The sequence below is a fragment of the Heteronotia binoei genome, chromosome 14, assembly GCF_032191835.1.
Source record: "Heteronotia binoei isolate CCM8104 ecotype False Entrance Well chromosome 14, APGP_CSIRO_Hbin_v1, whole genome shotgun sequence".
NCBI classification, from domain to species: Eukaryota; Metazoa; Chordata; class Lepidosauria; order Squamata; family Gekkonidae; genus Heteronotia; species Heteronotia binoei.
Window position 1 is genome coordinate 8,114,058 of NC_083236.1, and position 23,423 is coordinate 8,137,480.

The window sequence follows — 23,423 nt, forward strand, 5'->3', positions numbered from 1 at the left end:
AGTTAATGTGAGCCAGCTCACAGTTTTTTAGCCTCTGGCTCACACATTTTTGTCTTAGCTGAGGGAAAATGGCCTGAGAGCAAACTGATTTATGCAGCAGCTCACGAATTTAATGCCAGTAACTCGCAAAGTAGAATCTTTGCTCGCAAGACTCCACGGTTTAGAGCAAACATTGCTTAGGATGCTCCAGGATTTGGAGTTAGCCACGCAATGTGGATTGCCAGCCCCACTAAGACCCCTAGATCCTTTTCGCACAGACTACTGCTAAGACAAGTCTCCCCCATCCAATAACCATGCACTGGATTTTTTCCTACCTAAATGCAGAACTTTACATTTATCCCTGTTAAAATTCATTTTATTGGTTTTAGCCCAGTTTTTGTACCCATAGCTGTCAGACCCAGAGCCATGGAAAAGACAAAGAGTTCAAGATCTTTATTTCAGCTTCATGGGCGTACACACGCATTGTCAGAACTGACAAGCCCACCAGTTCTCCCAACTTATAAACCTTTGCCCTGACCGTTATAATTCAAGCCAAAGCGCGCCAAGCTAAAGCGGGGGTTTTGTGCAGGGTTTCTATTAAGCTCTCATCACGACTACCGGTGTCGTTATCATTTCTTGCTTCTCCTCCTGTTCGCGGCCTTGGTTACATAGCAACTACCCAGTTCCCAGACATACCATCCTCCCTTCAGATAAGCAACAAGCAGCAACTACATCAAAGCAGCATAGCTAGCACAAGCATAGTATTGTATAGCTGGATACATATGGCAAGAGGAACAAGATGGAGTGACTCTCCATAAACCCAAGCCCAAAACCTGAAGTTACCAAAACAACCTGCAGTTATCAGAAAGACTAATACACACTCACTAATAAGTTTTAAGATCTCATGGATAAACTTTATTAGCTTCCAAGTTTCTAAAAGCAAAACAGTTTATGGGACTCCAAGGTTCTCCTTTGGAAAGAAGGCTTAAAATATATGGATAGAAAAGCAAAACAGAAAACAGTTTAGATAACTTTCACAAAACAGTTACACAGTTAGAATTCAGTCAAGCATAAAGCATAGTTCTACAGTAAAGCAGAGAGCATTATGGAAAATATAAGTCCCGATAGGGACTTCACCCTATTAGTCACATTTTCCCATTTAAAATCTGAATCCCAAGTCCCATTTGTTTGAACTGATCAGCCTAGGGACAGTCTCCTGTCTCTATTCAGATCAGACTTGAAATTAAGAAAGGCTTGTGTCCAGCTCCTGCATATATCTTTCCCTTAGAAGCTGAATTGTGGTATTTACTACTTAATAGCCAGAGCCATCTGGCCAGGGGATGTTTAGATTTTCATGGACCACTGTTATGTCTCACAAGTGTGAGAACGAATACTCTAGTAGCTTCAAACATCATCTCTTTGGTATGCAGTTCTTCCTCTTTTGTTGTTTATTGTAGTAACATCAGCATACAGGGGCATTATGATACTAGCTGATTTTTTTTCAATTCCCTTCCTAATAGAATCATAGAGTTGGAAGGGACCTCTAGGGTCATCTAATCCAACCTCTTTCACAATGCAAGAAACTCACAAATACCTCTCCCTAAATTCACAGTATCTTCATTGTTGTCAGGTGGCCACCTAGCCTCTGTTTAAAAAACCTCCAAGGAAGGAGAGCTAACCACCTCCTGTTCCAGTGAGGAACCGCTCTAACAGTCAGGAAGTTCTTCCTAACTTTGAGCCGGAAACTCTTTTGATTTAATTTCAACCCATTGGTTCTGGTCCTATCTTCTGGGACCACAGAAAGCAATTCCACATCATCCTCTACATGATAGCCCTTCAAGTACTTGAAGATGGTGATCATATCTCCTCTCAGCTGCCTCCAGGCTTAACAGGCTCAGCTCCTTTAACCTTTCTTCATAGGACTTGGTCTTCAGACCCCTCACCATTTTCATCGCTCTCCTCTGGACCCGTTCCAGCTTGTCCATATCCTTCTTAAAATGTGGTGCCTAAAACTGAACACTATACTCCAGGTGAGGTCTTACCAGAGCAGAGTAAAGCGATACCATCACTTCGCGTGATCTGGACACCATACTTCTGTTGATACAGCTCAAAAGTGCATTTGCCTTTTTAGCCATTGCATCACACTGTTGACTCATGTTCAACATATGGTCCACTAAGACTCTGACATCCTTTTCACACATATTCCTGCTAAGACAAGTCTCCCTCATCCTATAACCATGCATGGGATTTTTCCTACCTAAATGCAGAACTTTACATTTACCCCTGTTAAAATTCATTTTATTGATTTTAGCCCAGTTTTCCAGCCTGTCAAGATCATCCTGTATCCTGTTTCTGTCTTCTCTATTTGCAACCCCTCCCAATTTAGCATCATCGGCAAATTTAATAAGCATTCCCTCTATTCCTTCATCCAAATCATCGATAAAGATGTTGAACAAAACAGATCCCAGAACAGATCCTTGAGGCATTTCACTAGTCACTCCTCTCCAAGAGGATGAAGAACCATTCGCAAGCACCCTTTGAGTTCGATCTGTCAACCAGTTACAGATCCAACTATAATGGTAACAGGATTCAAACCACATTTTACCAATTTGTCAACGAGGTCATCAAGGTCACTCTTCTATCTTGGAGTTCAGTTTCCTTACCATTTAAATGACATAATCAAATTCAAACATCAACACATTTCCCAAGAAATTCATCTTTAAGCAAATGGGACAAGTTTAGTACATTTTTCTCTGACATACCGCATCATAAAATCTTTCCTTTTCCCTAAATGACTCTTCCTGTTTTGTACACTTCTAGTCCATCTAGCTCGTACTCTGCTTAAAACACTAAATGACTTTCTGTGGCAGCATAGAAAACCAAGAATTAGCTTTAAGATTCTTAAAAACCCACTTCTCGGAGTGGCTTAAATTATCCAGATTTGTCAACATACTCCAAATCTACAATGTCAGCATCAGTAATCAAACTACTTTGGAACCCAGAGCAGGAAGATTGGACTCCTTCATTATCAATGATTACATCACCAGTTTCTGTTAGTGAGATTATTTGGTCTCCTTCCAAGTCATGTCCTTCCTCCTTAAGTCACAATGCTTTCCTAAAACCCAGGCAGTGACATAAGAGTTGCTGAAGTCTGGAGGCACGCTGGATTAACAAGACTAGTAGATATATCTAACAGTTTTGGCCTCCTACCCAAAGCAGCATTGGAACAGAAGTTGCAACGACAGATCCCCTGGTATTTTTATTTGCAGCTTCAGCATACCTTCTCTACTCTCAACTTGAAAAAAGTTACGTCTTCACATTCTGCTTTTGTACTACTTCTTAAACAGTCAGATTACAGTCTCAAAGGAATGATTTCTAAAGTTTATGCTATTCTGATTACTCTAGATAGAACTAAACCTTTACCATGTCAATCTAAATGGCATCACGATTGTGAGTTTCTCAACGAAGATCAATGGAGCCTGGTCTGGTCATCCAACCTTTTTCACACTAGCCTGATCAACTCAAAACTATTATCCTACAAAATCATAACTCATTGGTATCGTACACCGAAAAAGCTATTTTTAATCTCATCTAAACATTCTCTGTTATGCTGAAAGAATTGTGGGGAGGTGGGTGATTTTGCCCATTGCTGGTGGAGATGTCCCCATTCATTTTGGCATGAGATACTACAGTAAATTAAATTTATAACACGGTATGAAATTCCTTTTCTCCCGCAACTGCTTTTTCTGGACATTTGGCAGGACTCACCTTGATTCAGACAAGTGCTGATACCCAAGCCTGTTAGTAGCAGCTAAAACTCTAATTGCCTCAAAATGGAAATCGCCTCAAGTTCCTTCAATTTCCAGCTGGTTATCCAAGGACATTCTCATCCTGGAAAAAATCACAGAGTTACCCACCATTTGAACTCAGAAACTTAACACTCAACATTCATGGAGAAATGGTTTCCTTTTATTGAGTTTATTACAGCAAATGACATTCAACCACACAAACCAGAACTTCTTGAACTTCTTTATAATTCTTTCCTTTCCTTTCCTTTCCTTTCCTTTCCTTTCCTTTCCTTTCCTTTCCTTTCCTTTCCTTTCCTTTCCTTTCCTTTCCTTTCCTTTCCTTTCCTTTCCTTTCCTTTCCTTTCCTTTCCTTTCCTTCCTTTGTCTTCTTTTTCCTTTATCTATGTTAGCCATGGTCTACACCTTATGGTACTTTGGGAATATTCTACATACAACCTATTTAGTTAGTTACACATTCATTTCAATGAATTAATACAACTTCCTTCTTTTATAGTATTATGTTTATTTCGATTGGTTGACTTTTTGGTACGGAAAATGTTTCTACAATTCTGTTTTTACACAAATACTGACCTCTCTCTATGTAAAGATTTATTTTCATACTTTGTTAACATGTTTAATTCATCTGCTTCATACATGTGGTTTCATTTTGCCTGTATCTGTACAGTTTTATATGTCTTATTTTATTAATCTTATTGTACGCATGTAAGTATTTATGCTTCTCTTAACTTATCTCTGTATGTATATAGATGCATGTATATTCTATATATTTCAAAATTAATAACAATGTTAATTACAAAAAAAGAAAGAAATCAGTGTGTAGAATGGAAGCATTGGTGCATGAAAGTGGACAAAGTTTTTTTCAATTGCCTTTTCTGCCTCTAGAGCAAAACAGTGAATTACTAAAAATAACTCAACATTATTTTGCCATTCCTAGTACCTATGCTGATGCTGAACAAATGCTTTCATGTATGAATGAATGGATGAACCAAAGAAATTGCAGATGCATAAAATTCCATTTGCCCACACACCCCTGACGAAAATACAACACACAATTTGGGTTAAACTAGTAACTTTATTAAACACAGCTGATCTGCAACATATTTAAAGCATGGGCAATACCACCCTGACTCAGAGTCAGGTTCAGGATTTCTCCATAACCTCTCTCCTTACAGCTTGCACTTGAGTGAGTAGAGGGGGATGAAGGAACACAGTACCTACCCCCAACTGTTCAGCCATTGGACTTATCATATGCTCCCCTCAACCCTGAGGAGACCCTCATTGTGTGACTCTGACTGTGTAGCCAATAGGTGCCCAGCTTGATAGTAGATAGCAGATTCAGGGTTCTCATCAATTTAACATCCCCTTGTCGAGTGCCTCTTGCCAATTTCCTAGACTGTTACTTTCACTTTTCCTGCAGCCTGCGCCTAACGCTATGTAACAAGCGAAGGCTGTCTCTTTCTGATATGTGTGCACCTGCAAGGGGCCTGAGAACGGGGGGAGGGACAGCTTACTGGGGAGAGGGACAGCTTGCTTCACACCTTGAGTTTGAATGTATAATGATTTAAGCACCTAGTATAAGTAGAAGCCATTTGCCCACCAAAGCCAGTTTTTTGCAAGAACCATTTTGCTCCAGATCTGTCAGCGCTTCAATAAAATCTGTTCTCTGAATGGCCTGGTGTTGATTACTGAACTGTCGGGTGTCAGGACCTCAAGTCAAGGAATAACACAGTCCAGTAATTCAGCAGTTTATTCCATAAGCATCATAAGGCAGTACACCATCTTTGCTAAGACTGACGTCTTAGCCCAGTGCTTCTCCTTTTAACCTCTCACCCCAACTGTTACATTCCAAGTGCAAGCACAGCAAAGCAGAGCGGGAACTGGGGCTTTGGTGGGACCCCCTCCCACCTCAAGTTTTAGAGTTCAGGTGTCTAATCTATACTTCATTAGCGTCTGACCTTGAGGTCGGTGGAAATGGCTTAAATAATAAGTTCCCAAGATAAGCGTGCAGGGAGATGAGCTAAGCTAAGCAGGAATGCACCCAGGCAAAATTGGTTACATTACACAAAGCATGGCAAGAGGAATACAGAAGGGATGACTCTTGACATCGGGGATTTGACACCCTTAACCCAGGAGTCCCCAACCCCTGGGCTGTGGACCAGTACTGGTCCATGGCCTGTTAGCAACCAGGCCACAGAGTGAGGCAGAGCAGTCCTGCCACCCCTTCTGCTGAAAGAGGCAGAGCAGCCTTGCTGCCCCTTTTACCTGCCAGGGACCTGGGTGGACGAAAGAGGCAGCACAGCCTAACTCCGAAGCACCACTTCTTTCCACCCTGGTTCTGGGTGGGTGGAAAGGGCACTGCAGTAGAGTCCTTTGCCTAGCCCTCATTTAAAGACCCTCATGGGGGGCAGGGGAGCAGCCTGGGGTGGCAAAACCCCCAGCATACCCCCCCACTGGTCTGTGGAAAAATTGTCTTCCACTAAACCAGTCCCTGGTGCCAAAAAGGTTGGGAACCACTGCCTTAACCCATGTTTTCCCTGCCAACCTAGCTGGAGCCTAAATGGAAAACCAGGCCTAATTATACTTCCCGAAATGAACTCTGCGGAGCAGATGAAAAAGGCCACATCACAATAGCAGTTCAAGTGAGAGCCCAAAAATTCCTGCTTGACCTCATATAGGCAACTAGCTAATCCCACAGGGTTTCAGAAAAGGGGGGGGGGCTCTTGCTGTGCCACTGGTCAGAGGATGACTGGCACTTTGCCAGGCTTCCACCCAGCAGCTGGCTCCGACGGGTTTTGCCATTGCCTCTTCTCTGCCCACATATTTTCCTTCGAACTCCTGTGCAATTAAGGTGGTAACTGGTCTTCTGCTTACTCTTGTAGTAGGGCTTCAGCAGTATCATTTGCAGTGATTTTTATGACTGCTTCACTGAAGTGCCAACAGAGCTCAGTGGGGTATACTGGCCTCCACCAAATAGGATGCAGAGCCTTAAGAAATAATAATAATTTAAAAAAAAACAAACAGATGGGGAAGGTTAAACTAGAGTAGACCCCTAATCTAACTAAGCATGCTGTTCATTGTTATGGCTGGCAGTTCTAACAAGAAGGGAAGGCAAGTCTCTATCATTTGCCTTGTGGTTTTGGAGAAGCTAAATTTTTCCATATTTGCCAGTATCATCTTGTTTATTATTTTCTGTCTGTTTTCTTTTGTTAGGACTAGTTTTGCACTCGAAAATGTGTTCTACAAAAAAAAAGGGGGGGGGGGACAAAGGGAGATGGATGAGAAAGAGAAAAAAGATTTTGATTTAATCTTGATGAACATTCTATTTGTGAAATATCTGATGTTTATTTACACTCTGAAAGCTTCAAGATTAATGTTCTGGACCTAAAGGTTTGTGCTTCTTCTTCAATCTTGCCTGTAGGGACATAATTTTGTGAGGGATGATTTTCATCTTTGTGCTGTCGGTTGGTTTTATTAAAATACATTAAATTGAAATGAATTTTCAGAGTTGAGTCCTAAGATTGGCACTTAGTATGTAGACTGCAGTGAGACTGAAGCATACTGGAAACTTTTCATTCCCCATGCGTAGGGGCAAGCTTAGAATTTAAAAAGGAAATAAGTTCACCATGTACTGAGAGGATGCATCTCTTTTACCGCTTTTTCACATATTCCAAGTTTGGTGCTTGTTTTTTAAATAGGTGGGTAAAGAGGAGAATTTAGTATTTAGAAATCCAAATAAATCTTCTGACAGGTACCCTGAAGTGCACTAATTTGGATTCCACAGTTCTGTTCTGTGAATTGTGGTGTTTATTCCCAACAGAAACCATCACTGTTCTGTTCACAGATTGGCATGACCCAGTCTCAGGGAAAGCATCTTACAAACTCTGTTGCTGTTTCCTTGATGATATTCCATTTACTTTCTTTTACCAAATGGCCAGTTTACTCCAGTATCTTGTTTCCAACAGTGATCAGTCAGGAATGCCCACAAACAAGGCCCACAGAAAGCAGCTCTCTCCTGCTAACTGCTCCCCACCATGTGACAACCAGAGGTGGAACACCTCTAAACCTGAAGGTCTCGTTTGGCTATTGGGGTGATAGATCTAACTTCCATAAATCTTCACCAGTAGATCCAGGAATGCATTGAGATGGGTGCAAAACAAACAAACAAAAAACCTCTGGAGATGCACGTATCCAGGGCATGTCTGCCCATGTTCTCTCTTTTGATAATGTTAGCATACTAAAAGAATTCTCCCAAATGTTGAGAGGGCAGGATATTGGGATCTGTCTTTATTTAGAAGGAGGTAGCATTTATCCTAATCTGAATAATTTCTGTCTCACTCCTTTTTGGATGTTATCTTGGGATGCTGGAGGTTGGCACTTCATGAAGCTTCACAAATGTATTGGGAGTAATTAGACCAGATGACATAACTGTGGGACAATTCAGAGGGCATATTAAGAGAACCTCTGAAGTTCTGGAAGGGATTGAATGCTAATTTCCAAGATGCCTTCACTAATATTTAGTAGCCCAGATTTTTTTCTCAAAGATACTTGAAAGTTTGCAGATTTTATAGGAATTAGACATCCCTGAAATTCAGCAGTACCTCAAAATATTTATGATGCATTGTGTACTCAATGTTTCTTTAGAATCACGCCGAGTCTTTTATGGGCATGAGCAAGTAGCATAACAATGGTATCTGTCTGCAAAAACTCATTTTCCTCTTGGTAACTGTAAATCCTGTTGTTCTTTGTGTCTTATGGCCCTCTTAAATGAACAACGTCTTGGTGCCAGACAGTGTTAGCAAATACTAAAAGTGGATAGAGAAAAATGCTTCTTGTGCTTGGGCGTTCATAATTTGAAGTAAGACACCTGGTGTCAGGTCTTTGGTGCCCCTCCCGGTCCCCCGGCGTCGCCGTTGCCCCACCCGGGCACTCTGGGGCGTTCCCCGGAGGTCTCAGAAACAGGGGGGTGGGCACTGGGTTACTTCACCGCAGGCCCCCGTTCCCTCCTGGCTGTGCTATGGCTCCTGTCCCTCTCTCTCGCGAGGCAGCCTCTTTGCGCATCAGCCAGCTCTCCTCAGCGACCTCCTCCCTCCCTCCTTTTATGCTTCCCGACCCATCCTCCCCCCTCCCAGGACCTGCCCCTCTCTGGCTCCTCCCCCCTTCAAAGCCCCAGACGCCCAGGAGAGGTGCGTCGGGGCCGGGCTGACTGGGCGTGCCTCGGGCGTCCCAGCCCTCAGCGGCGTGCTGCAAGGGAGCGTCTCGTGCTGCGACGAGCTGAATGGCTCTCCCTCTTGCTCTCCGGCGTCTTGCCCCGGCCAGACCTCACGGACTCGAAGCCGGGCTCGCCGTCTGGGAGGCGTCGCTCGGGTGGCTGCTTTCGCCCCGTCAGTCGAGGTGAGGGGTGGGGCCTCCACAGGGGCTTGGAGAGGTGGGGGGGGCTCTTGGGGCGATGCCGGGGGCTTGGAGCGGCTGGCAGGCGCCGGGGGGTCTCCTCCGCGCAGTCCCTGCCCGGGCTGGGCGGGACACCCCCCCCCGTGTCCCTTGCTTCTCCGCTTCCTCCTCGAAGACCCGGGAGAGGTAGTCGGCCACGCGGTGGTCGGCCCCGGCTTGATGGTGCACTGTGAAAGAAAAGGGGAGAAGAGACATATACCAGCGAAGGACTCGGTCATTGGAGTCCTTCATCCTCGACATCCACAGCAGGGGGGCGTGGTCCACCACCAACCGGAAAGGGTTGTTGGTGAGGTAGAATTTCAATGCCCCGATGGCCCACTTGACCGCCAGGGCCTCCTTTTCTACGGTGGAGTACGCCCGCTCGGCGGGCAGGAGCTTGCGGCTGATGAATAGGACCGGGCGTTCGTCCCCAGGGCCCCCCTGGAGCAGGGCTGCCCCGATACCGGTCCCCGAAGCATCTGTGTGCAACACAAAGGGCGTGGAGAAGTCCGGGTTTCTCAGCACGGGGTCTCGGGAGAGGCTCGTACGCAGTGCCTCAAACGCTGCGTCTTGGGCTGGCCCCCACTGGAGGACGTTCGGGCACGCCTTCCGCAGGCAGTCCGTCAACGGGGTGGCCACTGCCGCAAAGTTGGGGATAAATTTGCTGTAATAGCCCGCAAATCCCAAGAAGCGCCGTAGCTGCTTCTTGGTGCGCGGGCGGGGCTGCTGCTCCAGGGTGACGACCTTCTCTGGCAGGGGTCGGAGTTGGCCTTTCCCTACCAGGAACCCTAGATATTTTAGCTCCTGGAAGCCGAGGCGGCTTTTCCGCGGGTTAGCGTGGAGCCCGGCGGCCTGCAGGGCGTGGAGTACCTGGCGGAGGTGGAGCAGGTGGGCCTCCCAGGTGGGACTGCACACCACGATGTCGTCGATATAGGCCCGAGCGAAACCCTCGCATTGGGCTAGGGCCTTGTCCACCAGCCGCTGGAATGTGGCCGCAGCCCCATTCAAGCCAAAGGGCATGCGCTTGAATTGGAACAAGCCTTGTGGGGTGGCGAAAGCGGTCTTTTCTCTGTCGGCCGGGTGCATGGGCACCTGCCAATAGCCCTTGGTGAGGTCCAGGGCGGAGAGGTACCGGGCCTCCCCCAGCTGGTCGATTAGGATATCGGCCCGCGGCATCGGGTAGGCATCGAATTTGGCCAGTTTGTTCACTTCCCGATAGTCCACACAGAAGCGCACGCTGCCGTCGGGCTTTGGCACCAGGACCACCGGGCTGCGCCACTCACTCTGTGATGGTTCGATGACGTCGAGGCGCAGCATCTCCCTTACCTCCCGGGCGATCACGTCCCAGCGCTTCTGTGGGACGGGCCTCCACCGGGCGCGCGCCACCTGGCCTGCAGGGGTTACTACCCGGTGCTTGACCAGGGTGGTCAGGCCCGGCTGGTCGGAGAATACCGTCGGGCACTCGGCCAGGACCTTCTGCAGCTCCTGTCGCTGGCTGGGGGTGAGGGCGGCGTCCAACACCGGGCCTCCCCCGGCGCCCCCCGCGGTCGTCCAGGGCAGGGTTCCGTCCGGGAGCTCGCCCGGATCTTCGGCCACGAGCCCCTGCTCCGGCCGCGCCTCCCGCCGCACCCAGGCCTTTAGGCTGTTCACATGGAGGGTCTTCCTTTGGCGAGCATGAGGCCCGCACTGGACCTCGTACGTCAGGGGACCCAGGACTCGGGTGATTTGGAAGGGTCCCCGCCACGGGTCCCCCTGGCTCTGGCCCATCGCTCCCCTGTGGACCAGGACATCGTCTCCCGCCTGGAACCCGCGGGCCCTAGCGCCCTTGTCATAACGCCTCTTCTGGACCTCCTGGGCCTGTGCGAGGTTCTCCCGGGCCTCCCGCCGCACGTCTTCTAGGCGTCCCTGCAGCTGCCTGACGTACTCCTCCGGGGCCTCTTCCGGCACTGCTCTGCCTTGCACCCACTGCTCTCCGAGCAGGCCCAGGATGCCCCGGGGTTGCCGCCCGTACAGCAGCTCGAACGGGGAATACCCCAGGGATGCCTGGGGCGTCTCTCGGATGGCAAAGACCAGCGGGTCCACATAGAGGTCCCAGGCAGTGGGGTGGTCATATGCTGTCTTCCTCAGCATGGCCTTCAGGGTCTGGTTCATCCGCTCCACCAGCCCGTCAGTCTGGGGGTGGTGGACGGAGGTGAAGAGCTGCTTGATGTGCAGCGCCTGGCACACCTGCCGCATGAGGCTCGCCGTGAAGGGTGTGCCTCGGTCTGTGAGCATCTCCCGGGGCAACCCCACATGTGCGAAATAGTGCATCAAGGCCCTGGCCACGCCCGCGCTCTTCATGGTGGGCAGGGGGATAGCCTCCGGGTACCGGGTGGCGTAGTCCATGAGGACCAGGATGTAGCGGGCCCCACGAGGGGTGCGGGGTAGGGGCCCGACAAAGTCCATAGCCACTCGTTCGAACGGGACCCCCACTATGGGCAAGGGGGCTAGGGGGGCTTGCGGCTCGGCCCTAGACGCGAGGCGTTGGCAGATACCGCAGGAGCGACAGTAGGCCTGGACCTCCCGGGCTACGGAAGGCCAGAAGAAGTTGGCTAGCACCCGGGTCAGAGTACTCTTCACCCCCTGGTGGCCCGCCCATTGGTGGTCGTGGGCGCCCTTCAGGACCTCGGGCCGGTACCTGTGAGGGACCAACAGCTGCTTCCCGGGGCCCAGCCGCCCTTTTACCTCTCTGAACCACACGCCCTCTTCCCGGATGATTCGAGGGAGGCGCCGGCTCCGGCGCTCGTCTACAACCACCCCGTCTCGGACTGCTTCGTGCCGCCGCAGCGCCTCCAATTCTTCGTCTTCGGCCTGAGCCTCCACGAACTGCGGGTCCGCCGGCCACGCCTCTCGGCCACCCGCCACGGGACGTTCTGCGTTGGACGGGCCCTCCCCGGGGTCGCTGTCCTCTGTCTCCCCAGCGGGGGCGGCGTCATCATAACCGGCCCCGGCAGGCTGGCCTGGTCGGCCGGGGTTGGCTGCTTCCACTACGTCGCCAAAACGCGGAGCGTCCCGCCCGAGCAGTATTGGGTAGGGCAGGCTGCTTACTTTGGCGACCGGCACGCTCCAGTAGCGGCCTAAGTATTTCAGTGGGATGGACACCACCGGCTTCTTTCGATGTGCCCATGGACGCACCGGATGGCGGCGGTGCGGATGACAGGCAGCGGGGCGGGCACCAAGTGGGCTCGTATCATAGACAGCGAGCTGCCGTTGTCGACCATGGCCTGCAGTTGCCGCCCTCCCAAGGACACCGGGATCGTCCAGGGGGGGGGGGCGAGCCCCCGCCTCAGCCGTCTGCCAGGACTCTTCCCAGCTCACGTCGCACTCCATCAGGGGGCACTCGCGTTTGAGATGGCCCCACTGGCCACAGGTGAAGCAGGGCCCTATGTCTCCTGCTGGACGGCGGGCCTCCGGCGGCGGGTGCCCCTCCTTCTCCCCCTCGCGGCCTCCGGGGCGTAGACCAAGTCCGGGTAGCGCCGGGCGTGCTCCGGGCCTCCACCACCCCGGCGTGGCACGGGCCGGCGGCGTCCGCGCCCGGCCCCCCCGGTCTCCGGCCCCGGGCGCCTTCCCGGGTGTCGCTCCTGGGGCGGCCCGTCCGCCGGGTGGGGGCAAGCCCTTCCCTGGCTTGCCGCCCTCTGCGCGGAAGGGCAGGCCGCGGTGGTCGGCGGCCTGAAAGTTCTCCCACAGCTCCTGGACCTCGCTGAGACGGGTTGGCTTCCAGCAGGCCACCGTCTGCTGCTGGGTGACCTCCCGTAGGAGCTGCGCCTGGTGGTCTGCGAGCCACTGCCCAAACTGGGCCAAATCCACGGGGGCAGGGTTAGTGTCCATGGCGGCGGTCCGCCCCACGTGTATCCCAATATACAAAAAGGGGGGGTTGGAGTTACCAGAAAACTTCCGCCCCATTAGTTTATTATCTATAGTGGGCAAATTGTATGCAAAACATTTAGAACTCCGATTAACTGATTGGATGCGCCTAGGCAACATCATAGGTCCTGAACAGATTGGCTTCTCCAAAGGCAAATCTGCTATGGATCACTGCTGCACTCTGGCCTTCCTTGCTGAAAAATATATGCATACCGGGTCAAAAAAATTATATGCTGCCTTCATCGATTTGAAGGGTGCTTTTGATTCAATAGATAGAGCCCAACTATGGATCAAGCTAGGTTACCTGGGAATGGACCCTCGTTTGCTGTTTCTCTTGAGGAAACTTCATTCCAATACCTTTTGCCAAGTGAAATTTTCTTCTAGCGGTGACTTGACTAGTAAAATCCCAGTGTTAAAGGGGGTAAAACAAGGTTGTGTGCTGGCTCCACATCTTTTTAATTTATTTTTAACTGACCTGGCACAATTTTTGACCCCTATCAATGGTCATCCGCCTAAACTTGCAGGCCGAGCGGTCCCCTTATTACTTTATGCCGATGACACTACCATCCTCTCTTGTACAAGAGTGGGCCTGCAAAGGTATTTGAACGCCTTTTACGACTACTGTAATTGTAATTCACTTACTATCAATTATACCAAATCTAAAGTAGTTGTCTTTTCAAATTGCTGGGGCCCACAGAGATGGTTTATTGGCAATTCAACAATCGAGCAAACAAAAAATTTTAAATACTTGGGGATCACTTTTAACCACAAGTTAAGCTGGGTTTCACATCGTAACAACACCATCAACTTGGCTAAGTGTTCAGCTGCTCAAATTAAACAGTTTTTCTTTGCAAGGGGCAACCAACTAGTTCCAGCAGCTATTAAAGTATTCAAAGCCAAAACGCTTGCCCAAATCCTCTATGGTATCCCTATATGGATCTCAGCTTTTACCAGGAAAGTGGAGGGCATTCAAGCCTCATTCTTTAGACAAATTCTTGGTTTGCCAAAATGTGTGTCCTACTTTGCTCTCTGCTCTGAAGTGGGTCAGTCTTTGGTGGAGACAAAAGCCTGGATTGCAGTGTTTAAATTCTGGCTCAAAATTCATTTTAGAACAGATCCCAACAGCCTTCTTGATTGTATGAAAAGAGACCCATATATTTCGTCCTGGACAGCAGTGCTTCTGTCTAAACTCAATCAATTGGGGTTAGAGGTAGATGATTTTTCTACCTCTGAAGAGTCATATATCTTCAGATGTATTAAACTGAGACTGTGGGAATTGGAGGAAACGAAATTACGGCCAACTCTCCCTTATACTTGCTCTCCAGCTTCCTTAGGTCTTTATGCTTTTTGTGGCAAAATGCCCAATTATCTATCAGACCTAACCACTCCAAGTCATCGCAGGGCATTTATGTTGGCCAGACTAAACGCGTTTCCCTCCAAAGTTTTACAAGGGAGATATCAGCGAGTCCCTTTAGCCGACAGACTTTGCTCCTGTGGAGCGAATACCCCTGACTCAATCCAGCATATATTGCTTGATTGTTCTTTTTACCATAACCTCCGTAAAGATTTATTTGGCAAGCTTTCTTTTTCTCCAGATTTGTCTATTCTGCCACCCTGTTATTATTTATTGAGTGATACTGAGGGGGTGGTTAGTGAGGCTGTGGCAAAATTTCTGGCTGACATCCTTAAATTTAATTCTGACCATGTTTGAATGTATCTGTAAGCTTGGTTTTATTTTGATTTTATCTCCAATGTTTAAATTTTTATATTCTGTGTATTTTTATCTGAATCTATTATGCCATTAAAGGTTTGGTATGGTATGGTATCACGGAGTCCTCACTTGACTCGTCCGTCGACGACTCGCTGGACTCCGGCTCAATGGTTGGGGTCGCCACTCGGCTTGAGTGCCACCCGGGCGGGGCCGGAATATGGGGGCGTGGTCGTCCTAGGCTCGGGAGAGTGCCCGCCTCCTCCACCACGTTGTCAGGTCTTTGGTGCCCCTCCCGGTCCCCCGGCGTCGCCGTTGCCCCACCCGGGCACTCTGGGGCGTTCCCCGGAGGTCTCAGAAACAGGGGGGTGGGCACTGGGTTACTTCACCGCAGGCCCCCGTTCCCTCCTGGCTGTGCTATGGCTCCTGTCCCTCTCTCTCGCGAGGCAGCCTCTTTGCGCATCAGCCAGCTCTCCTCAGCGACCTCCTCCCTCCCTCCTTTTATGCTTCCCGACCCATCCTCCCCCCTCCCAGGACCTGCCCCTCTCTGGCTCCTCCCCCCTTCAAAGCCCCAGACGCCCAGGAGAGGTGCGTCGGGGCCGGGCTGACTGGGCGTGCCTCGGGCGTCCCAGCCCTCAGCGGCGTGCTGCAAGGGGGCGTCTCGTGCTGCGACGAGCTGAATGGCTCTCCCTCTTGCTCTCCGGCGTCTTGCCCCGGCCAGACCTCACGGACTCGAAGCCGGGCTCGCCGTCTGGGAGGCGTCGCTCGGGTGGCTGCTTTCGCCCCGTCAGTCGAGGTGAGGGGTGGGGCCTCCACAGGGGCTTGGAGAGGTGGGGGGGGCTCTTGGGGCGATGCCGGGGGCTTGGAGCGGCTGGCAGGCGCCGGGGGGTCTCCTCCGCGCAGTCCCTGCCCGGGCTGGGCGGGACACCTGGATTTTAGTAGCAGCTCCAGACCCAGCCTTGTCTATTATGATATGGAAGTGCCATTTTCTGATGTTATAAGAAAAACAGAAGCCTAGAGAGGTTTGTAGTGTGAGGGCTAGATGGCTACATTGTCACCTGACAGCGATGAAGACCCTGTGAATTTAGGGGGAGGTGTTTGTGAGTTTCCTGCATTGTGCAGGGGCTTGGACTAGATGACCCTGGAGATCCCTTCCAACTCTATGATTTTATGATTCTATGAGTGCTGGAATTCATGATACACTCTGCCTTTGGATGCCATTTCATACACTCCACAAAGAAATGTCCTAATTTTCTACCAGCTATATACTCAGCAGATCCTTCCAATTAATCATCACTTCTTGATTTATATGGTATTTGTGTTTGTGTGTGTGACAGATGCACATTTGGTACACTCACATAATATAATTTTGTGTATGCAATTGAATGTCTTAGGGAAGTTAGAGAGGCAGTTGGTGTGCTGCTTTCCTGAACTGCCTGAAGCAGCCTTGGTGTTGTTAGCAGGCCTCAGATTCAGTGGGAGCTCACAGGAGTACAGCTCCTGAACCTTTCTGAGAGTTCCACTCCTCCTTCTGAGAGTTCCACCTCCTTGTCCATTGAATAGTAGGTGCAGCTGCATAACAATCCCTGGATGAGCTCCACCACCTGTTTTTCTACAAAATGTCCCCTGGTTGTTAGTGTTGGAAATCTCCATTAGGGATGGGCACAAACCGAACCACAAATCATGATTTGTGCTAAAAATGGCTGATTTGTGGTCTGTTGCAAATTGGTTCATCCCAAAATGGTTTGTCTGACCCTGCCAAACACGAACACAAACCAGACTTTTTTCTTGGCATGTTGTTTATTGATAATCCACGTGGCTCAGTTGAGCTGGGTATTGGAACTGATACTTAGTAACAACAGAATACACTCTTTAAAATGGCACATCAAAGGTTCTGTAAACAATTCTACATTCATGTGTGAAATTCACACTCTAACTTTCTTATCTCTATTGCGGTTGGCGCATCCTGGGTCCAGGCCTTGCTGGGCCTGGGAATGAGTCTCAGGAGGTCTTATCTTCAAAGAGGACATTCCTGCATTTGTTAGTAAAAGCAAAAGAAGCAATGGAGGGGGTTTGCTACTTTGATGTGCCTGAATTTATTTCATGGTTAGTAGCAATTCTATAATCTGACTATTATAACAACTAGAACATTCACAATGCTTGACACTGGGAGACCTGGATGTGAATCCCAATTCTGCCTTGAAAGTTGCTGGGTGACTTTGGGCCACCTTCAACCTAACCTACCTCACAGGGTAACAGGAGATGAAGAAAACAATATAAGCCATTTGGAGTCCCTGTTGGGGGGAAAAGGTGGGGTATAAATGGAGTATATAAATAAATATAAAAGTGCAAGTTTGTGATTTGCCAGGCATAAAGTTAGATGGGCCCTGACCTGGACGGCCTCATCAGATTTCAGAAGCTAAGCAGGGTCGGTCCCAGTTAGTATTTGGATTGGAGGCTACCACGGACGTCCAAGGTAGCTGTGCAGAGGCAGACAGTGGCAAACCAGCTCTGAATGTCTCTTGCCTTGAAAGCCCCATGAGGGGCCACACTAACTCAGCTGCAATTTGATGGCTGAAAAAATTTAAAAAGATAGAAAGACAAGTAGCCCAGTGAATCCTTCTACTTTTCTGAAAAGAAAGAGACTGTATTCTACTTAGATTTTCATGAATAACTGAGGGAGACTCTGGGACATTTCATTTGCAGACCTGGGTTGCTTTTTCCTCTATGTGTATATGGATCAGCCTGAATATTGGGACTGAAAAATAATTCTAACAAACAGTGGAATTTCTTACTCGGAAGTGTGATTTTCTGCCCCTATATCTGCATTTTCTCATGTTTGACACTTAATTTGTGACCAGGGCTTTTTTTTGTAGAAAAAAACCCAGCAGGAACTCACATGCATATTTGGCCACACCCCCTGACACCAAGCCAGCCGGAACTGCGTTCCTGCTCCCAAAAAGCCCTGTTTGTGACATAAGGGAATGTCGCTGGCAAACTTTTTTCAGTGCACATTTCTTGATGATCAGGTATTCAAGACTGCAAAACTAAAATCTTTTTAAAAAACTATTTACTTTCAACTTGAACACTGCTTTTTTATTCGTGGCTGCACATGGAATAGTTTATATACCTTATGCTGTCTTTAAGTATCAGTTCTATGCAAGCCAGTGTATGTTCTTCAGGGATGAGAGAAGGTTTACTGCTGTGAGCCATTTTTGACCAATTTGACCAAACAGACACCCTGTGAGGTGGGTGGGGCTGAGAGAGCTCTCACAGAAGCTGCCCTTTCAAGGACAACTCTTATGAGAGCTAGGGCTAAAGGCCATTCAGGCAGGTGTATGTGGAGGAGTTCTCCCGGTTCTCCCAGGTAAGAGTCCTCGCACTTAACCACTACACCAAAAGAGTTTCAGTATAAAGCAGCTGCAGCTGTGTTCCTTTGTCTGAGTTAAAAATTAGGAAGTTTCAAGGCTAAAAGATAAGGGAAAAGAATTCTCATTACTTCAGATAGAACTCTAAGTTGAAAAGTTCAGTTATAATGTGCATGCTCTGTGAGCTAATACAGATAATTTTGCACACCCTGTTTGGAAAATTAGCTCATTTTAAAGAACATGGAATGTATATTTTAAAGGGGAGCCTAGTGGGAACTAGACTAATGGACTGCCTTTAAAGCCTTAATTATCTCCGCCAATAAAAGAACAGAGCAAAAGGAGATGACAGTTCCTAATTGTCTTTACAACCTTCATGCTAGATAGAGAAGGAATTTTCCACTTAGTAAGGGGGTTTACTTCAGTCACAGCAGATTCTTTCTACTAGCTTCCCTGGAAATTAAGAGAATAGTGGATTAATTCATTGGTAAATATCTCAGTGCATGGGGATTTTATCAAAAGCATTTATCATCTTCAGCTATTCAGAAAGGAGCAAATGTATTCAAGGTATATGTACGTTACCCCCCCATTTTTCCCCCTCCACATGCCTTTTTATGTGTATGTATGTTTGTATACGCGTAAATGTATGTTTATTTTTAACTAAAGTACTCCTAATCATGATGTAATATTGAAGATATATGTAATATATTTGGTTATTAAAAAACTGTAAAAATATCTATGTATTGGACAGCTTATCATTTTAGCCAATCAATTTCAGAAATTAACATTCAAACCTTTCAGGTTAATTAAAATTATGGACTATAGAGTATCCATATACATGTTTTATTTTTTTAAATTTCACTTCCCATTATTGCTCTTAATGTTTAATCATCCTGTTAAGCAAAAATCATTAAAGGCCCTCATTTTAACAACAATTATTAAACCTTCATTATGGCTTTAAGATTCACAAATCCCTAAAAACAAAACAAAACAAACTTCCTATTCAATTTAAAAAGTAAAAATTCAGATAAAATTAAAAATCCCATAATGTTTAAGTCCTGGTTTGACTTTTGAAAAGTTCCTTAAAATCAAAATTCTAGTTTGATTTTAAAAAAAGAAAGTCCCAAAGTATTATGTCAGTGTTGTGCCAGAATTAGTGCAGTCATATACTCTCTTCTTCTTAAAAGCCTTCCAAGTTTTAATCCTATTGATTATTGCAGTGGCCCTGCAGATTTTAATTGAATCAGCAAAGTTCTCCCTTCTATCCCTCACTGATTCTGCAACAAGCTTGAGAAGCATATCTAAGTTACTCTCCCCTTCCTTTATCTTGATGGTTTGTGCTTTCCCTTTCTCCTGCAAAAGCAAGCGTCCCTCTTCCATTTTAAATTTAGACAATCCATTCTCAATCAACTGTATGTCCACCTTTTTCAGCTCATTGGATAGCTCGTGTACTCCTTGGGCCGTGTGATCCTGTATATTTTCAGCTTTGTCACATTTCTCCAGAAGCTTTTGTATCTGATCTGTCATAAGCTCCTCTAAGAGAGCAATTCCCGGCTGAATAGAGCGCATGATAGCCATAAAATCCTTTTGACTATTCACCTCGGTTTGATACACTATCTTCCCCTCAGTATGAATCAGTTCAGTAGCAGAGCAGTTGAGACCAGGAAACCAATTCAGAGTCCCAGCTAGCAAATCCTTCCAGATTTATTCTTCTCCTGATTTCCAGTTAAATTTACTTAAGTCCTGACAGATAACAAAATAAATTTCTCACATATAAAGTCACATTCAGCCTTTAATTATATTATATTGTATTGAAGTTCCAAATACTGCTTATTTAATTTTATACCAGATCAGTTCGTATATGCGTACTCACTCCAATTTCTTCTATTTGAAATAATAACAATTGTTATAAGTTGATAATTTTAAATTTGAAAGCCGATCTTCTGTGTGTGTGGGTCCCTCCTTCCCCTCTTTCTGAAAACTTAAGTTGGTATTGTAGAAAAAAATTAGCTGATGGGTAACATTTCAAAATAAACTTACTTGCAAGGTATATTTTTGCTAATTGTAGTAGAAAAATTCTTGAAATCAGATTATTTTATTGATGGTAGTCAGTTTGGTGCCAGTAAAAATGACAATTGCAACAGCAAGGCTTCATAGAATCATAGAGTTGGAAGGGACCTCCAGGGTCATCTAGTTCAAACCCCTGCACAATGCAGGAAACTCACAAGCACCTCCCCCTAAATTCGCAGGATTTTCATTGCTGTCAGATGACCATCTAGCCTCTGTTTAAAAACCTCCAAGGAAGGAGAGCCCAAAACCTCCTGGGGAAACCTGTTCCACTGAGGAATCGCTCTGTCAGGAAGTTCTTCCTAATGTTGAGCCGGAATTTCAACCCATTGGTTTTGGTCCTACCTTCTGGGGCCACATAAAACAATTCTACACCATCCTCTATATGACAGCCCTTCAAGTACTTGAAGATGGTGATCATATCACCTCTCAGCTGCCTCCTCTCCAGGCTAAACATGCCCAGCTCCTTCAACCTTTCCTCATAGGACTTGGTCTCCAGACCCCTTCAGGGCAGACAAAGAGTCCTAGGGAGATCACTGGATTTGTCGCTCCCCATGCTTCAGAGACTCCTCTTCTGGGGTCTCCAGATGTCTGGACCCCCTCAACACCCACACTTCAGGGTGGGAGGTCACAGGCGCTGCGATCCCCCCCCTCCCCCCCGATCTTGCTGCACCGAAGCTGGAACACAAGTTACAGTGATTATTGACTGAAAATTATCTCAGTAGAATCCAGAGACTCATGTGCTGAAAAAGCCTTTGAGTTTTAGAACAGGAAGGAAAGGAAAGGTCCCTTGTGCAAGCATCAGTCGTTTCCGACTCTGGGGTGATGTTGCTTTCACAACATTTTCACGGCAGACTTTTTACGGAGTCCCACATTAATCCAAACCATTCCCAAACTGCTTTTTAAGCAGAGGACTTTCTAAAGCAGCTTGCCATCTGTCATGGCTAAAAGTCTGTTAGTTATTTTTTTTTTTGAGTGGGGGGTATTTAAAAAAAAATCCTCTGAGCATATCTAAGGGAGCTTTTTTGAATTATAGCCATGGATTTACTAGTTGTAAAACTATACCTGTTAAAGGTTTGGGTTTTTTAAAGGTTTTAATAAGCATCTCCTTTTGTCTTTCCTGCACAGGTGTCATTTTTCTTATTCATCATTTTTGTGGTCTATACGATGTTGCCCTTCAGTATGCAGGATGCTATCATTGCTGGGGTCCTCACCTTTGTCTCCCATACCATTGTCTTGAGCATCTGTCTGTCCTCAACAGGCATCATCAGAGAGCACTTGGCTTGGCAGGTAGGTTTTCTGGGTATGCTGCAGCCCAATCATTATTCAGGGTAAAGTGGTTTGTGTTTAGAGACACAAGTGAATTCTTTTAAGGCTTCAGTCAGTTTTCCGCATTTATTATAACGCCACGCACATCTCCACGATGCCTACTTTTAAGGGCATTAAAAAAAAGATTATCATTACCTCTTTTAAATATAGGTAACTATATGTTGTTTACAATAGTAATTCTGCTTTTCTTTTGTATACTGTTTTCATGGTTTTATTCAAATCAATGTCATTTGATAAAATTTGGCAGGCGAGAAACATATACGTTTTGCTGTTAATATAAAAGAGGGATTATTCAGCCAGAGAGAAGCACTTTCAAATTCAGTGGGTTTCAGTGAGAGAGATTTAACTTTATCGATGATGTTAAATGGACTTGTGAAAATGTGCAACGAGAGCTGGGCTGTTCTCTTAGCATTTATGCAGTTCTTTTGCTGAAATTCTTTGTTAATATTATCTCTGTAAATATCCCTGTAAAGCAGGCTGGAGTTATTACCCCCATATTACTCCTGGGGTAATTTGTAGCAGGGTGTGGATGCTGGGACTGAATCTGAAAATAAGAGACAGTTGGTGCAGTGTGGGAATTAATTTTAATTCAACCTTCAGAACCCCCTAAATGTGCCATCAAGGACACTTTTAAAATATCTGTCTTTTAATTAATGCCTTTAAGGTTTCTATGTATTAGGTTCCCCTAACGAAATATATGCAAAAAGTGTAGGGGTCTCAGAGTTAAATTAAAATTAATTCTCCCACTGCACCAACTGTCTCTTGATTTTTGCTCCATGCTTGGTGTGGCCTTCCTTTGCCTGCTACTACAGAGGCAGAGTCTAAACTGTTCTTGCCCATTTCAGGAACTGTTGTTTTCACACACAATGGCTATTACAGAGGCCTTCCTGCCCAGAGCAGCCATGCATACTTCTGCTGTCTCTGGGGAACAGGCGTTCGGGTTCTCTTGTGCTTCTAAAAGATGAAAGAGAACACTTGAAGATAAGGTCTTGTATATCTTAACCATTATTCAGCGTACATTAGTGATCTGTATAGCAAACCCGCGGTGCCTCTTGATTGTCATGGCCTTTAGCTGCACTTTTTCCAGCTTAGATCTACACTTGTGAGTGTGCATGTGGGAAACACTGTGTAGCTCATCAGGACTGAATAGAGATGTAGGATTTTTATCTCACTGCAGATGCTAATTTTCTGCCCCCACCAGCTTTTCCCTTCTGCTCCAATCAAGCTGTTTACAATATGCAAGGTCCCTTTGCATCGTTTACAAGCATTCTTTACAGAAGAAGACCGTAGATTTATACCCTACCTTTCTCTCTGAATCAGAGTCTCAGAGTGGCATACAATCTCCTTTATCTTCTTCCCCCGCAACAGACACCCTGTGAGGTGGCTGAGAGAGATCTTAGGATTTAGGGGTACAACTTATTTAAAAGGGACAGGCAAATGAGAAAGGGCGGAGGCGTAGCAGTATATGTGAAGGAGGTATATACTTGTGAGGAAATATGTGAATCTGAGCATGGCAGCTCAGTTGAGAGTCTCTGGGTAAAAATAAAAGGAGTAAGAAATAACAGTGATATTATTGTGGGAGTCTGCTATAGACCACCAAGCCAGGCAGAGGACTTGGATGAGATACTCCTACAACAGATTGCAAAGTCCTCCAAGAGAAGGGATACAGTGATCATGGGAGACTTTGAGTTTTAAATTTTTTATTGATTTTAGATATAAAAAGAGAAAGCATATGTATAGATACAGAAACAACAGTAAGAGGGAGGGGGGATACAGAATGGGAAGCCAGAAACAAAGAAAGCAGCAAATATATCAGTTACATTTCTACCTCAAAAC

At 46.7% G+C, this 23,423-nt stretch overlaps 1 protein-coding gene across 2 annotated transcripts in view; it reads left to right on the top strand.

Moving 5' to 3' along the window:
• The window catches only part of ADCY2 (adenylate cyclase 2), a 218,435-nt gene that overhangs the window by 17,543 nt on the left and 177,469 nt on the right, over positions 1-23,423 (top strand). Inside the window, exon 3 of one of the 2 annotated variants that reach the window (XR_009556182.1) lies at positions 21,387-21,548. The exons of the other annotated variant lie outside the window; for it this stretch is intronic. The gene's annotated coding sequence lies outside the window, so the exon portion shown is untranslated. The remainder of the gene's footprint in view (positions 1-21,386; positions 21,549-23,423) is intronic. 2 annotated transcript variants of the gene reach the window in all.